Below are 15,971 nucleotides of genomic sequence, written 5' to 3'. Positions count from 1 at the left end.
AAAAAAAAAGATCTAACAAAGAGCTACTTGCACCTAAAATACTAATGAATATTGGTCAAATTAAGACCTTAACTCCAAATACAATCACTTCAATCTATAATTCAGCAGGAAACAAGTTACAGGACCCCAAACTTGTAGAGGCAGAGTTCATAGCTTTTTTCTCTAGTCTAATAGGCACAACAGATAAGCAATTACCTTGTCCTAATCTAGAAGTTATTCAGCAGGGTCCTTGTCTCTCTTATGCACAGAAATGTTACTTGATCAGGCCTATAACAGACATGGAGATTATTAATGCACTAAAAGCTATGCCACAGGAGAAGGCCCCAGGTGTAGATGGCCTCCCATCAGAGTTCTTCACTCAATCTGGGATTTACTCAAAAAGGATGTACTTGATGCTGTTAAAGAATTTTTCAGGACAAGTAAACTGTTAAAGGCCGTCAATTGTACTGCAGTCACACTGATTCCAAAAACTGCAAACCCTACACTTGTTAAGGACTATAGGCCAATTGCATGTTGTACTACTATATATAAGCTGATTACTAAGGTCTTGACTAATAGAATCAAGGAGGTTATTGGCCACATAGTTCATCCATTACAAACAGCTTTCATTGAGGGGAGAAGCATAATTGACAATATATTATTCAGTCATGAGATATTAAAGTGGTACTCTAGGAAAGGATTATCCCCTAGATATGTATTGAAGGTAGACCTCAAAAAAGCATATGACTCCATAGAATGGAGTTTTTTTAAAATATTACTTGAGGCACTGGGATTTCCCTTTAAGTTTATTGGGTGGATTATGGAGTGCATCTCCTATGTGTCTTATTCCCTGGTACTAAATGGGGGCCTCACAACTCCATTCAATGGGAAAAGAGGGATAAGACAGGGGGATCAAATGTCCCCCTATCTCTTTGTGATTGCAATGGAATATCTTCAAAGAGAAATGGCCTTACTCAGGAAGCACAAGGAATTCAAATTCCATCCTAGATGCAAAAAAATGGATGTGGTACACATCTGCTTTGCAGATGACTTATTGATGTTTTGCGATGACTTATTGATGTTCTGCAAAGTTGATGTAAAATCCATTATGCTGCTACAAGATGCCTTTAAAAGATTTTCAGCTGCCTCTGGGCTAAAGGCAAACCCTGACAAAAGTTTTATATACATGTCTGGTGTCAAACCTGAGTTGAAGCAGGAAATACTAAATACTTTGGGCTACCAGGAAGTGGAAATTCCTTTCAAATACTTAGGGGTTCCCCTTTCTTCCAAAAAACTCACAATTGGCCAGTGCTAACCTCTAGTTGACAAAATTACTGAGAAAGTGAGATGTTGGTCTACAAAGTTACTTTCTTATGCTGGTAGAGTCCAGTTGATAAAGTCTGTGATCTTTGGAGTTCAATCATATTGGGCACAAATTTTGTGTTACCTAAAAAAGTACTCAAGATGATAGATAGCATCTGCAGGACCTTCATTTGGACATGCTTAGTATCAACATCCAAGAAGGCCCTGGTTGCATGGGCCAAGGTATGTACACCTTGTGTTGATGGTGAACTAAACATCCTGAACCTGTAGCTGTGGAACCAAGCTACAATACTAAAACAACTTTAGGCAGTCAATAACAAAAAAGACTGCTTGTGGATCAAATGGGTTCAGGAATAGTATATGAAAGGTGAGTATGTAGAGTCATGTACCATCCCATAAAATGCCACCTGGGTGGTGAGGAAAATACTGGAGTCTAAGAAGTATATCATGCAGGTAAATTCTATCTAGGATTCTCTCACAACAAGACTAAACTCTATGGTACATCAGGGCAGGTTTTCTGTTAAAAAGCTATATACTTACCTTATGCCTCAATACCAAAAAGTATCCTGGAAGTGTATCACACTACAACACCACATCCATCCAAGGCACAAGTTTACCTTATGGTTGGCTGCATGGAGAAGGTTGGCCACTGTTGATAGATTGCAAAAGATGGGGATTCAGGTCCTCATGGAATGTATATTTTGTGATGTTGCTGTAGAAACACTGAAGCACCTATACTTTGAATGCACTGTTACTAAAAGCTTATAGGGTAGATTATTGGCCTGGTTGGGACTACACAGAACTATAGGAACATGGAATGAGGAACTCCAATGGGCTTGCAGATGGGCAAGGAAAAAGACAGGCACATGTGCAATCATAAGTTGTGTGTTTGCTATGCTGATTTCTATTATATGGAGGGAAAGGAAAAATATGAGGTTTAATGCTGGGCAATTTCAGAAGGAGAAAATATACAGAGAGATTGCACTTCATGTTCACATCAGAGGAAGGGATGTGAAGAACTGGAGGGGAGCACTAGACAAACTGAACACTATGCCTTGATGTTGCTACATAGTTGGTGTACATGTTTGTTATATCTAGTCATTTTCTCAGAGTCTATTGCCTTGAATTTTTTAGAGTTGTACTGCAGTATCTCTGCAAGCTGTTCATGAAGTGGTCTTGTAACTGGTTTTTGTCTAGATACTACCTAGAGTAGGCTAGTTATATTTTGTTTTGCTATTTTGAGAAGTAGGTGTTGACACCCAATTTTTTCCCACCTCTCCTCTGAAATACCTATTTACGCTTCTAATATTTTTGAAAAAAAAATGATATCTCACTATAATTATTAGTTTTTATTAATACCGGCATCGCATTATCTGTCATTATCTTTTATTACCGTCTCTACTACCATTATTATTATTATTATTATTATTATTATTATTATTATTATTATTATTATTATTCCCAATTTTTATCATTTCGGCATTTTATCCCCTTTTGCATATGCATCGCATTTATTTCGCACAATTAATAGCGTTTATTTTTTTGTCAAAAATATTATTGCACAGCTATTACAATGTCATATAATTTTATCATCTGAGCACTAATAATTACATATTTCATTAAATAATATTTAGTCCGTATTAATTCGGTCCATAATTAAATCCTAAGATTATTTGGGCTAAGGCTTAATTCGTAAGACCAGCCCACATTTAATTCACTACTCAGCCCGCATTTTTATTCATCAGCCCATTTTAATGCCCAACCCACATTTTAATTCACCCCAGCCCAAGATTTTAAACAAACAGCCCAACATCTTAAAACAACCCAGCCCACTAACCTACCCGACCCGACCCGTTTTAATAAAGGAAAAGGGTTTCCTTCATCTCTTTCCCCTCCGCCGCTCTTGTCTCTCTCTCTCTCTCTCTTCTCTCCCGCTCACCTCTCTCTTCTCCCTCCTTCGACTCTCTCTCTCTCTCCCTTTCCACGCCTCCACCACGCCTCTGTCTCCCATTTTCTCTTGTCCCCCACTTCCCTTTGTCCCCCGCTCCTTTCCTCTTCACGCTCCTCTCTCTCTTCTTCGCAACAAACCCTAAATCGCCTTATAAATAATCGTTTCCAAGTAAGTTTAGAGGGGTTTTTGGATTGAGGAAATTCCCTAAGAATCAAGGCTGAGAATCGCAAGAAATCCCTTAGAAGAACAGATCTGGAACCCGAAATCCCTAAAAATAAAGAGTTTTTTCGGTGGCCAAAAAATCCCCTAAAAAGAAAAGATTCTGAATCTGTAATCGTGCTGAATATCGAGTCAAGAATACCCAGTCCTTTTTGTTCTCGTTTGCGTCGGTTTGGGCTTTTAATCCGAGCATCACAAACTCGGATTTAACGAGTGTTCGAGTGTAGATCTAAAACCCCCGCACCCCATTTCGCTGCACCCGAAAAAGGTAATCCTATTCCCTTTAAGTTATTTTCAGCATTGCTTGCTTATTTTCTGCCTATACGTTAAATTGTTAGTATAGTCATGTTAATCATTAAGTTAAGATTGTTTTTTTTTTTTTGGTAATTGCCATTCCTTGCTTAGTTACGCCATTTATTAGTTAAGCGCGTTTACATGATTTCGATTCCTGTCTAAACATGTTCATATGAATTGGTTGTTAATCTGGTCTCGATTAGTTAGGTTCAGTGATCAGTATGCAAGAGTTAGATAAGTATATGCCTGTTTTAAATCATGTTCAGTTTGTATGGGTTAACTACTGATCCCGAAATCCTGCTTAGTTACTTTTCTTGGTAACCTAGTCTCTGTTGTGTTTGTTGTGATTAGCTGAGGATATTCCTGGTATTCGAAAATGTTGAATGAGGTTAAAAAATGCAATCTATACTTTCAATATTGGCTTAATGCTGTTTGGTAAAGTGGAACAAATATATGACTATGTTTCAGTTAGCCTTAATCTTGATGTTTGTTCATGTTTGCATTATTTGAAGATTACCTTAGTATAAATCTGCATCTGTGTATTGGCTTGTTTAATCAAATAGTATGATTGATAATCCTTAACTAACATACAGTAATCTCTGCCCTAAAACCGTAACAAATATGTCCCCATGTCAATTCATAAGTTAGAGATGGTAAGTTTGGTGTTAACATAAGTTGTTTGTTTTATCTAGTCCTCAACATAACAAAAAAAAATGATTTCTCTGTGATGGGTTGCTTGAGTCAAGCATTGTTCTTAAAATGTGTTGCTGTTTGGTTTGCTGTTGTAGTATCACAAGTCTCAACAGCAAATGTGTTGTTCTTAAAATGTGTTGCTGTTTGGTTTGCTGTTGTAGTATCACAAATATGAAGCCTTGCCATTTGGTTTGCTGTTTTAGTATTACAAGTCTCAGAATGGTTTTTTTTTTTTTTTTAAAGGGATTAAAAGGATTTTCGATTTAACTTCAGCATTTGTGAACACGCAAGTTTTGAGTCATCGTATTTTTATCTGATCTTTATCATATTCAAGTTGTGTGATGTGCTGCCATATCCCTCTGTTCATGAAAACTCCATTCATTTCTTTGCCTAAAAAAAGTTTCGATCTAAACCTATTTTTAAGTTATTACATTCTGTTTTTTTTTTGTCTTCTCTGTTGAATCTGTTGAAATTCTGAGATTTGATGTTCCAAGTATCTATCGACACTTCGTGTTTCAATCGTTTGTTTAAAGCTGTGAGTTTCTGATTGTGGCTGTTGGTAACACATTTGAATGCCTATGCTTAACTTGAGTGGCTTGGTATGTGGACTTATTTATAAAGTGGTTCAGATGTATGATTGATAGTTGGTTGCTTAATTCCGTACTAAATGATTCAATAAATAAGATTTCAGTTCTGTGAGTAAGTTGCGTCACTTGCATCTGTTAACTTTTATATACTCTTACGTTCAATACGATTGATAGTTGGTTGTTTATTTGACTGTTCAGATGTGGGATTAATAGTTGGTTGCTTATTTGACTGTTTTGTTTAGTATTTGGGCCTAAGTTATTCAATGATATAAAATAGACTACCTGGGCTTCAACCGTCTTTTTTCATTATGACATTGTTTGGGTTTGAACATTTTCTCTAAGTGTCCCATTATTGTGTTATGTGATAACTTAATCTACGTATTTAGTTTCTTTATTTAGGCCTCAGTCTTTTATTGTATACTAATCCTTTTCCTTTTATCTTTTGCATGAACCTCGCATACGAATCCGAGGGACTCGTTTCTCCCCCGCATTCGGTGTTAGGCCAAAAACCCAACATAATATTCTCGAGTCATCCCTCATCAGCCCAGTCCGCAGCAAAACAAAAGGAACGGAAATTCTGGGCCAAGGCCCAATAGCGTGAACAATAGACTGTTCACAGCAGCCCAACATGGGCTAAGCCCATCTCATCACATTTTTTTATCTGTGTTATGTTGTTGTATTTAACTTGTATTATGTGACTAACTTTTTTTTTTTTTTCTTAATTTAGGTGAACCTTAGCGAATTTAGTGGGTTAGCTTTAGCATAATGGGTAGTAAATTTAAGAAAGAAATTCAATTAATATCATAAGTTTCATTTTCTTCTTTTTACATTAAAGTTATTTATAGTATCTCAATATTTACTTTCAGAACAATTGATTTTTAAATAGTATATTTTGAATCAAAGGAATTATGTTATTTATTACTATCTTAGAAAATTAAAACGTCACTAATACGTGAACATTAAGCCAAATGTATTTTATGAACATTTTTTATCCGATTATACATATTTTAGTCGAATACAACTAAATAAAGTTAGAGGAAGAAAACTCATTACCTTTTGCATTGTATTAAAAAATAAGTCTAGATTTTCTCCACTACTATATTCATATGATATAATTTATCTCAGGTTTAAATTGGTTAGTCTTCTTTTGTTTTGAGCTTCTAATTATGTGAAAATTATCGTATTTTGCAAGTTTCAATAACATTATTATTTAGGGTCTTAACAATATTTATAACTTATTTTAGATAGCATTTGAAGTTTCTTTTGTCCCAAATTATCCTACAAGTCTTGTTTTAAAATAACACTCTTTTAAAAGCCTTAGCATATTTCTAAGTCTTTTTTTTTAAACAGTGTTTTCACCTTAGTAGTATTATAAAGTAATTTTCTTAAAGTTTAAGCGCTTTATTTAACCTTAATTAATTAACCTAAGTTTGACCGGATAACCGTAGTTAGCGGATTCTAAAGGATGCCTAACCCCTTCCCTTTAGGATAATATAGAGCCCTTACCTAGAATCACATTGGTTAAGCAGACTATTAACGGAGGTTTAGTTTTAACTTTACCTTAGTTAACATCTAGGTGTCCTAATTCACCGTTAAATTAATTAGGTGACGACTCCTTAAAATAAGCAAAATAGGAATCACCAATATGTTGTACTCCTAAATTAACCCAGTTAAAATGGGGTATAACAGTAGGTGGTCAGCTCTAACTTAGTCCTGTAATTATTCACTTGGTATCAATAATACAGTTTGTTTACCCAAAAAAAAAAAGACCTTAACTCCATAATATGTTTACTAGAGTAGAAATGTATGTCTTTCAGTCGCTAGTGTAATTAAGTAATGCTATCTACTTTGTTAAATGCAAGCCAATATTTTAGAGTTGTTCTTCTATGAACACTAACATGACATATAGCTGAAGTTTGCTTTATATTATCTCTGATATCAATCAAATCGTGGGCCGTGTAAGCATGTTTCTTCCTTGACTTTCTTCATATAAATGATTTCATTTGTGGTATGGAATCATATGAATAAAAGCTTGTTACATCTGACTTCATTAAAAAAAAAAAAAAAAAACCAACCCGATGTAGTAAGCTCTCACTATACGCTGGATTCGGGGAAGGGTCGGACCTTAAGAGTCTATTTTATGCAATTTTACCCTACATTTCTGCAAGATGCTATTTTCACGACTTAAACTCGAAACCTGCTGATCACATGACAGCAACTTTACAAGATAAGGTATTTCACCTATACAATGTGTCAATCTATGACTAGGGAGCTAACAAATTCCCAAAATTGGCCCGTGCTGAGGGCAGGGGTTAACTTAACCCAATTAAAAATACTAAGTAGACACTTAGCTTTGAGGGAGGAGTTTGGAGTTGAGATTCATCAAAACATCTTCCATTTCTTTCAGTCCACAAACATCAAAAGAATAATAGCAGGAATCATCTACCATATCTTCTTGATGGCCTTACCCCTAATCTGTCTTGAAGTTTGCTTGATGTTCTTGAGGGTGGTGAGATTTAAACACATAGTATTTTAATAGGTAATTTGAAGCACATAAATTTCAACATCAGCTGTCAGCGATTTCGTGAGTAGCTGCCTCTTTCCACATGTAATAGTTCTTTTCACGATTATGTACTAAATAGGTTACAGATTTCAAGCAAATAATCTGAAATAAAAGGGAAGGGAAGGTTTATGAAATGAATTAGAATAGGTAATGCTTTTCTTGATTAAAAAGTTTGTCATCGGAACTAGTAATTATTTTTTATGCTACATTGCCTTTTGATTTGATTAAACAAACTATTATTGAGAGGATATGTAATGTATTTCCCTATATGATGTTCTTTGATACTTGCAATTTCAGCGTTTAAAACATTGTTTACGTTTTTTTTTTCATGTACGTAGAATCCCCCATATTTGGGCAAAAAGGATGATATAACTCTTCAGTGTCCACGGGTAAGTTCTCGATAGACTACCCTTTCGTCTGCTACTACATCCTATGACATAATCACTACCATCATTGTAGTCAAACGTCCAATCTGTCTAATTTTACTAGGTGTAAGAGACTCTTTCCTTGTGGTAGAATCCTTATTCAGCAACAACCTCATAGAAGCGTTGTGCAGCGTGACGTGAGGAATGATATCAGGTATTCTTATGCTCCTTAAAATTATATTTGTACGTTTGCCTTGTCATGTCTTCTAGTCAGGAAATTTGGTACATATACTCCTTAAATTTCTTAGATCATTACATTCCGAAGCCTGGAAATGTTTGTTGTTTTCCCACCTAAAATTTTTGTATGAATTACAGCTTTTTAGAATAGAGTAAATTAGAAGGTTTTTCTTGATACAGACCTGCAGAACTATACAAATAGGCTTTGGTATATGTCATGTAGCATTGAGAAGTTGGGCAGAGCTGTTATTCCCATTCATGAAACTTGTTGCATTACTTAAGAAGTGGAAAAAATGGCGTTACAGGTGTCTGCCTGATATTCCCTTGTTTGCCAAAATTTATTCATCAAACCTCTCTTTGGTTTGGATGTGTCATTGACAGCTACAAACCTCTTGAGCTTGTTGGAATACTTTATCCAAATGGAATAACTATTCACTTACCATTTTACTTCCACATTTTGCAAAATAGTGATATAGCTTGGTGTAACTTCGCCTGTGTGAGCTCGCTCACATTGCCGGTCCCAAGCCCGGATAAAGGAGGAGGGTTGCCGAGGGTCAATCGGAAACAGCCTCCCTACCCAGGTAGGGGTAAGGCTGCGTACATCTTACCCTCCCCAGACCCCACTATTGTGGGATTACACTGGGTAGTGACCAAGTGATATAGCTTGGTGCTTTGCAAATATTCCGCCTGAGAACGCCACAAACGGTTATATATTCATACATGATGAGGGTGGTTTAAACCAGCAAAGGATCGCTCTATGTTTCATGTCTTATGCTAGCTTTTATTCCCATCTGTATATATTTGTCTCTGTAACTTTTAGTTATTTCTTATTTTGGATGTTGTTTAATGAATGAAAACTAGTTATTGACTTTGCTAAATTATCTGCGGATCTATGGAATCTGTTATGTGTTCTCAAAGGATTTGTACCACTTTAATTGGTCATGCATTTTTTGAAGCTATGCAATAATGTTACAGTGGCCAAAATTATGAATGCTACTCTTATTTTGCTAGTATTAAAGCAAGATCAGATATGGAAAGACCAAACGTAAGGGAAACTTGACTGACTCAGCTATTCGTTGCTTATAAGGATGGATGTTGTAGATTTTGTATGTTGCACCATAGTAAGATTTAAGTCAAACTGCATAGAAATTAAAATTGAGGTTTTTGTTTTTTGGTAATTAAAGATATTTTATTTACCAAAGTGTAACATTACAGCTCAGGTTAAAAAAACCAAAACCAGACGTGCCTGTACTTCTATTATACTCCAACTACATCTTTACTCCTATCATCTAGACTTAGGATAACAATTTAGCATCTGTAACAGTAGTCTATTCCTTGGATTCATATTTTCCATGTAAAACACGTCTTGTGCAATTTGTTTAAGGTCCCTTTAGTACATCTGGTTTCCTTTCCTGCTGGAAGAATCTGTTGTTCCTTTCCTTCCATACATAGTAGATAGTGGCAGCAAGTGCTATTTCGTATACTTCAGCCCGACTTCTCTTTCCCTTACACCATGATTCTGCCCACTTGAGTTCCTCAACCCAGTCCAAATTGCTCCTGCTAATGTGTAGCCATTGGAGTATCCTGCACCATATGCTCCTAGAGTATGCACACTTAAAGAAGAGATGATTAAGTGTTTCTATCTCACTATTTCATAACTTGCACTGATCATTAATATCCATACCCCATCCTCTAAGTCTGTCACAAGTATATAGTCTTTCTAAGGCAGCTAATCACAATATAAATATCCACTTACGAGATCCCTGATTACCACATATAACCTCTTTCCAACTGACTTTGTCAAACTGTCCCTAAAATCTCTGGTATATACTTTTGATGGAAATGTGGGATAGTTGGTGAACCTCCTCTTTTGAATATCCAGCTTCTTCAAAGTGTTTTTTTTTTTTTTTTTTGCTTTGAATATCTTCTGGACCACCCAGGATGCCTTTTTTGGTTCCACCTCCCACATATTTCTATTCTTCCCATAGTATATCCCATTTTACCCACAACTTATCTTTTTTCCTGCACATGTTTCACAACAGCTTGCACACAGCAACTTGATTCCATTTTACAATGTCAATAAAGTTCCAACCCTTAGCTGATTGGGGTTGGCACAATCTGCTCCAAGCCATTAGTGCTTTCCTTGTACATTCAGTGTTACCAGTCCATAGAAATCTCTTACACATTTGTTCTATCAGTGCAATGATTTTTTGGGTAGAATGATTATTTGGGACCAGTATGTTTGTAAAGAAAACAAGACACCTTTGATCAGTTGGCTCCTCCCTGCATAAAGGAGGAATTTAGCTGTCTAGGAGGATATTCTTCTTAGTATCTTCTCTAGGAGAGGCTCATATTGGGCAATGGATAGTCTTTTAGTGCTCACAGGGAAACCAAGGCATCTGAACGGCATCTTCCCTTTGTAAGCCCTGTGTATTCAAGAATCTGATCCTGTATTGCTTGATTTACTCCCCCAAAGTAGATAGAGCTTTTGCTTCTATTTGCTTTTAATCCAAATTCCTCAGAAAATTTTGTAAATGTGTCTAATATGATCTGTACTGACTTGAAGTCCCCTCTGCAGAATAAAAGGAGATCATCTGCAAACCCCAGTTAGATTATGTTCAATTTACTGCACTTTGGATGGAGGGGTACGGACACCATTAATCATATGATAGAATAAGAAACAGTTTTTAAGTATTTCATAAGCTAGTTTATGAAGATTGTTGGGAAGTTCAGATACCTCAGAATTTGTTCTACAAATGGCCACTCAATTGAGTCATAGGCTTTTTTCATGTTCACCTTTAACATACACCTAGGTGACACTCCTTTCCTGCCATATCCTTTCACCATTTCATGGCTTAGAAGGATATTGTCCACAATAACTCTGCCTGGCACAAAAGCTGCTTGACTTGCATCAACCAAGCAACCAATTATTCCTTGCATTCTGTTAGTTAAGATCTTTGATATGATCTTATACAATATGGTGTAGCAGGAAATTGGCCTGTATTCTCTGATTGAAGATGGATGTTTCACTTTTGGAATTAAGTTTATCGAGGGGCAGTTTATAGCCTTGCACATCCTGCCAGTTGCCAAGAATCCTTTAACTGCCTTTGTGACTTCCTCTCGTATGATGGGCCATGTCTTCTTGTAGAATAAAGCATTAAAACTATCACAGCCAGAAGCCTTATGGTCATTTATTTCCATCAATGCCTCCTGAACCTCTGTGTCTGTAACCTCCTCGATCAGACCTAATTGTTGTTCCCTATATAAGACTGGTCCCTTTTCCATAATGTGGGGGTGGACAGCAGGAAGTTGCCTAGCTGCTGACCCTAGTAGAGCTTTGTAAAAGTTTAGAATTTCCTCCATTATCCCTTGTTCATCTTGTATGAGTGTACCAATAGCAGAAGTAAGACTTGTTATGTGGTTTTGGGCTTGTCTGTTCTTTAAACAAGCAAAGAAGTATGCATTATTGCTATCCCCATCTTTAAGCCAATGTACTCTAGCTTTCTGTTTGGTGATGCTTTCTTCAACATGTCCCCATTTCTCTAGTTGTGCTTTTAATGATTTCTCCTCAGTGAACATATTAGTATTAGGATCAATGTAGCTATCCCTCATTTGCTCTTGTAGTTCTTGGAGCCGGCTTCTGATGAGTTGAACCCTGGTATGCACACCTTGGAATTCCCGAGTTCTGAGATTCCTCATGGGATTCTTTAGTGATTTGAACTTTTGCCATACCTCAGCCATTGAGGTTGCCCTTCTAGTACTAGTCCAACATTTCTCAATAGTTTCCAATAATTTAGGATGTTCAGCCATGTAACTGAAGAATCTGAAAGGCTTTGGGCTAGTAGCCTCCTATGTTTCAATCTTGATGCCCAATGGGCTATAATCAGAGAAACCAGGTTCCATGACTCTATACTCCAAATGTGTCCACCTTTGTAGCCAGCTAGCATTCACCCGTGCTTTGTCAATTCTGCTAAAGGTGTGCCCATTTGTCCATGTGAACTCTCTGCCTATTGTCTTCAATTCAGTGATGTCAGTGTCAAGCAAGCACTATTTGAAGTCTCTTATTTTTTCCTCTTGTATAGCTGAGCCCACCAATCTATCCTCTGCATAGAGCACTGCATTGAAATCACCCATCACCACCTAAGGTGCAGTCTTGCCATCAACAAATCCCTTTAATTCTTGCCACATTTCCTGCCTCTCACATATAGTATGCAAGCCATACACAATACTTAGGTTGAATTCCATGTTGGTCTTCCACTAGTGCCATCTACATAATTGTTACACCACTTCACTTGTTTGCAATTTTCTTAACAATATGAGTTGCTTTGTTTTCTTTGACTCTAGTTTCAGCTACTGCTATTAACCCTACTTTATTCTCCTGTATAAACACTCTAAGTTCATTGTGTTTATACACTTTATTCAATCCCCCCAACATTCCAAGCTATTATATTCACATGGATTTGGGAGAGGAAGTTGAGTACCCCCTGTACTCCTGGAATCATTGCATTGTCCATTTTCATAACCCCCTATGTGTTCAGTTTCAGCCTGACTAGGATCCAGGCTATTGAAATCATTTTTAATGCTCACTTGTATTTGACTTGCACCAGATTTGTCAGGCTTTGATGCAGATTTCCCTTTAGCTATTTTCCACCCCTCATCTGTAGCAACCTCTTGATTTTGTGGCACCAAGCACCCAGTGCTCAATGGTTCCTGTTGTGCATCAAATATTACCCCTGTTATTGGTGCATCACCTTCTGCATTTTTGTTTGGTTGCCATTCCCGTCTAGCTGGACTATTCTTCCCCTTATTCCTCCCCTGTTGTTTGACCTGAGCTCTATTATCATGTATCTCCTTCAACCTTTTCTCCTTTTGTTATTGAGCAGGGCGGTTATGCCCAACCATACAACAAGTAGGACAGTAAACAGGTTCCCAATCATACATAATGGACTGCTTCAAATTTCCCCCAGCTGGATCCTGTATTTCTATTTGCTAGTGTAGTGGTTTGGGGATGTCCATTTCAATAAGTGGCCTAGCATAGGAGATCCTTCCCAGAGAGGTTGTACATTCATCTGCATAGAGGGGTTTACCTAGGACACCTACCAATTTTGTTTAGTACGGCCTTGCTCCACCAATGTAATGGTAGTTAAAGGGAGTTGCACTCACAGTGGTATGGTTCTTAGTACCTCCTGGTCAAAATCAAACTCAGGAGTCCATCCTTTCAATATAATAGGTCTGTTGTTTATCATATATGGTCCAGAAATCAGTACAGAGTTATTTTCCTCAACACTATTTAGTTTGACAACAAAGAAACCATCATTGTGGTAGTATACTCTAGGTTTCAACACAAAATTCCATTCAGTAGCAATAAATCTGATTATATCCCCTATAGATGGAGTATTACCAACTACATACAGAATTACAACACTTTTCCATATTTCACACCAGTTTCCACATCTGATTCAGTTAACTGCACAATCGCCTTTCCTTCATGAATTATTGGAGGCACTTACTGTAATTCTATTCGACTAGCCCCAAGTTTAGTGTTATGGAACAAACCTGTCCAAGTTTTGCCCTCAGGGTTTGGAGTCGTGTTTTGCTGCAGTTCTCGATCTCCGCTAGTAGCTCCGCCCCCTGTTACTACTTGTACATGTGTTCTTCCTCCACTAGGGTTCGTGGATAGTGGTCTTGGACCAGATCCCCCCTCTGGTGTTGCAGTATTTAAGGGTGTGGGCAGTGGTGTTATCATTCTTGTCAATCCCCCACTTTGTTGTTGAGACTTGTGTTGTGATTCCTATGTCGCACCCTTCGATTGACTCGAGTGGTTGAACATCGCCTCCTTCATCAGTAAATTTGTCGCGATATCCCAGAGTGGTTTACTCACAAAAATGAGTTGTTCACAAGCATAAGGAATGATCTCCTAGCTTGCTTAGCAGTTTATATTTGAATGCTAGTTTCATTTTCATGCAGCAGTTCTAAATATAGTTTTCTTAAATAGTTCTAACTATGAATTTCCTGACAAGATTAATCAACATAGTGTTGTACAAATTCAAGTTAACATCATAAGATCCTCAGCCGCCCTATCGTGGTGTAGTTGTAATATTCCATTGACTTAGAAGGAGTACTGAATATGGATTTGGATCTGATAGTGATGCCTTCAGTTTCTTGCCAATTTTGTGTTTTTGGAGGTTCTTTTCCGTATAAAAATAGGCGGATATTAACTAACAGATGTCAGATACGCATGAACTCATCTTGCATGAACGATATTACTGCCCAAATATATGACACCTTTCCCTACTTGTGATTTTATCAAATTCTAAGGTCTAGCCAAAACTCATCGGTTGCATTTACTTGTATCAAATATTTAAGACCCTATCAATTTTTCAACTTTGAGATGTAAGCATTTTTGTTTTGTAATGGTATATAAACTTCACCAGCCCTGCTTGTTGGATCTTTTATTGCTTCATAAAGGAATATGAAAAAAGCAAATTGTTGTATCTTTAGTTGTTAGCATTTGTGTAAAACATTCTATTAGGAATACCTTATAAAAAAAAAAAAACTTACTAGGAATACCTTATAAAAAAAACTTACTTATTGGATCAAGTTTGCGATCTTCGATTACATTCTTATAGGAGGAATATTTTATTGTTCCTAGTAGTTGCTGAACGTGAGCACATAGTTGCAATTTCATTTACAACAGTGTGTTACGTTTTGCATTTGTGTTTCTAAAGCTTATACAATGCTTGCCAGGCGTACAGTCAAGAACATCCCCAAGTACGCTTCAGCAGAGCTCTACATAGATAATGTTTTGCCACGCGTCAAGGAGAAGAAGATAATGTCACTAAAACCTTTTGTCGATCGACTTGGGAAACTGGATTCCCATACTCCTTTAATTGACCTGATAAACTAATTGCGTATCATTCAGGTATGATAATATTCCTCCAGATATAAACAGGCTGAGGTGCAGGGTCAACTATCATGCTCTGAAGTTTCTTCCCAAGATTGAGCAGATGGTTGATCAACTCGTTTCAAGGATGAGAAACCGCACTGGTAGTTCAAATCCTTTCATGTGAGTTATTATGCTTGTAACTGCTGATAAATATGTTGTTTCGCTTCTTTTGATCTATAATGGAACTTAAAATATTTTTCAAAACTAGGGCTCTTCACTTGAGATTTGAGAAGGGAATGGCGGGTCTATCATTCTGTGATTTTGTTGGAACAAGGTCGGAGAAAGCTCTCATGGCGGCATACAGAAAGAAAAAATGGCCTCGGCGATTTAAGGTTATCTAGATTATGATCACTATTCCTATAAAGCCGACAGTGACCGTTTCATTTGTGATATATTTGTCTTCCTTTTTGTTTACTTTGTTGATTATTTCAGTTTATTTTGTTGATGATTTTGTTTAATGAACTTTATTATATATTGGTTAGTGAAGATTATGAACTAGGCGTTGGCCTGTTGCCTTTCAGTTTATTAGACATTTGTTTGAGATTTCAATTTATTTTGTTGATGATTTTGTCTAACAAAATTTATTAGACATTGGTTGATGAAGATTATGAACTAGGTATTGGGATGTTGGCGTGTCGCAGCAGTGTTATAGCATCTTAATAAGGTGTACAATCTGCTCGAAAATGTTTCCCAAAACAAACATTAAAAATCTGATCCGATCAAAGGTTAATTTGGATTGAATTCGGATTGCATTTTACAAAATCTAAAATCCGAAACTATAGTTCGACACGTGACAAATCCAATCCATTCTGAC

General features: G+C 36.8%; 1 long non-coding RNA gene across 2 annotated transcripts; it reads left to right on the top strand.

Annotated features, from left to right (window-relative positions):
* The first annotated feature begins 7,320 nt into the window (after positions 1 to 7,320).
* LOC132641169 (uncharacterized) lies at positions 7,321 to 15,719 on the top strand. 2 transcript variants are annotated; one of them, XR_009582739.1, is made up of 5 exons: positions 7,321 to 7,630; positions 7,948 to 7,998; positions 8,099 to 8,188; positions 14,959 to 15,277; positions 15,366 to 15,719. It is a non-coding gene; the product is annotated as an uncharacterized LOC132641169 (long non-coding RNA). The 2 variants fall into 2 exon arrangements; XR_009582738.1 differs by having other exon boundaries at positions 7,321 to 7,654.
* The last annotated feature ends 252 nt before the right edge of the window (positions 15,720 to 15,971 follow it).

Source organism: Lycium barbarum, chromosome 5, assembly GCF_019175385.1.
Source record: "Lycium barbarum isolate Lr01 chromosome 5, ASM1917538v2, whole genome shotgun sequence".
NCBI classification, from domain to species: Eukaryota; Viridiplantae; Streptophyta; class Magnoliopsida; order Solanales; family Solanaceae; genus Lycium; species Lycium barbarum.
The sequence above is the reverse complement of the archived record's forward strand: the minus strand, read 5'-3'. Positions and strand labels throughout refer to the sequence as shown.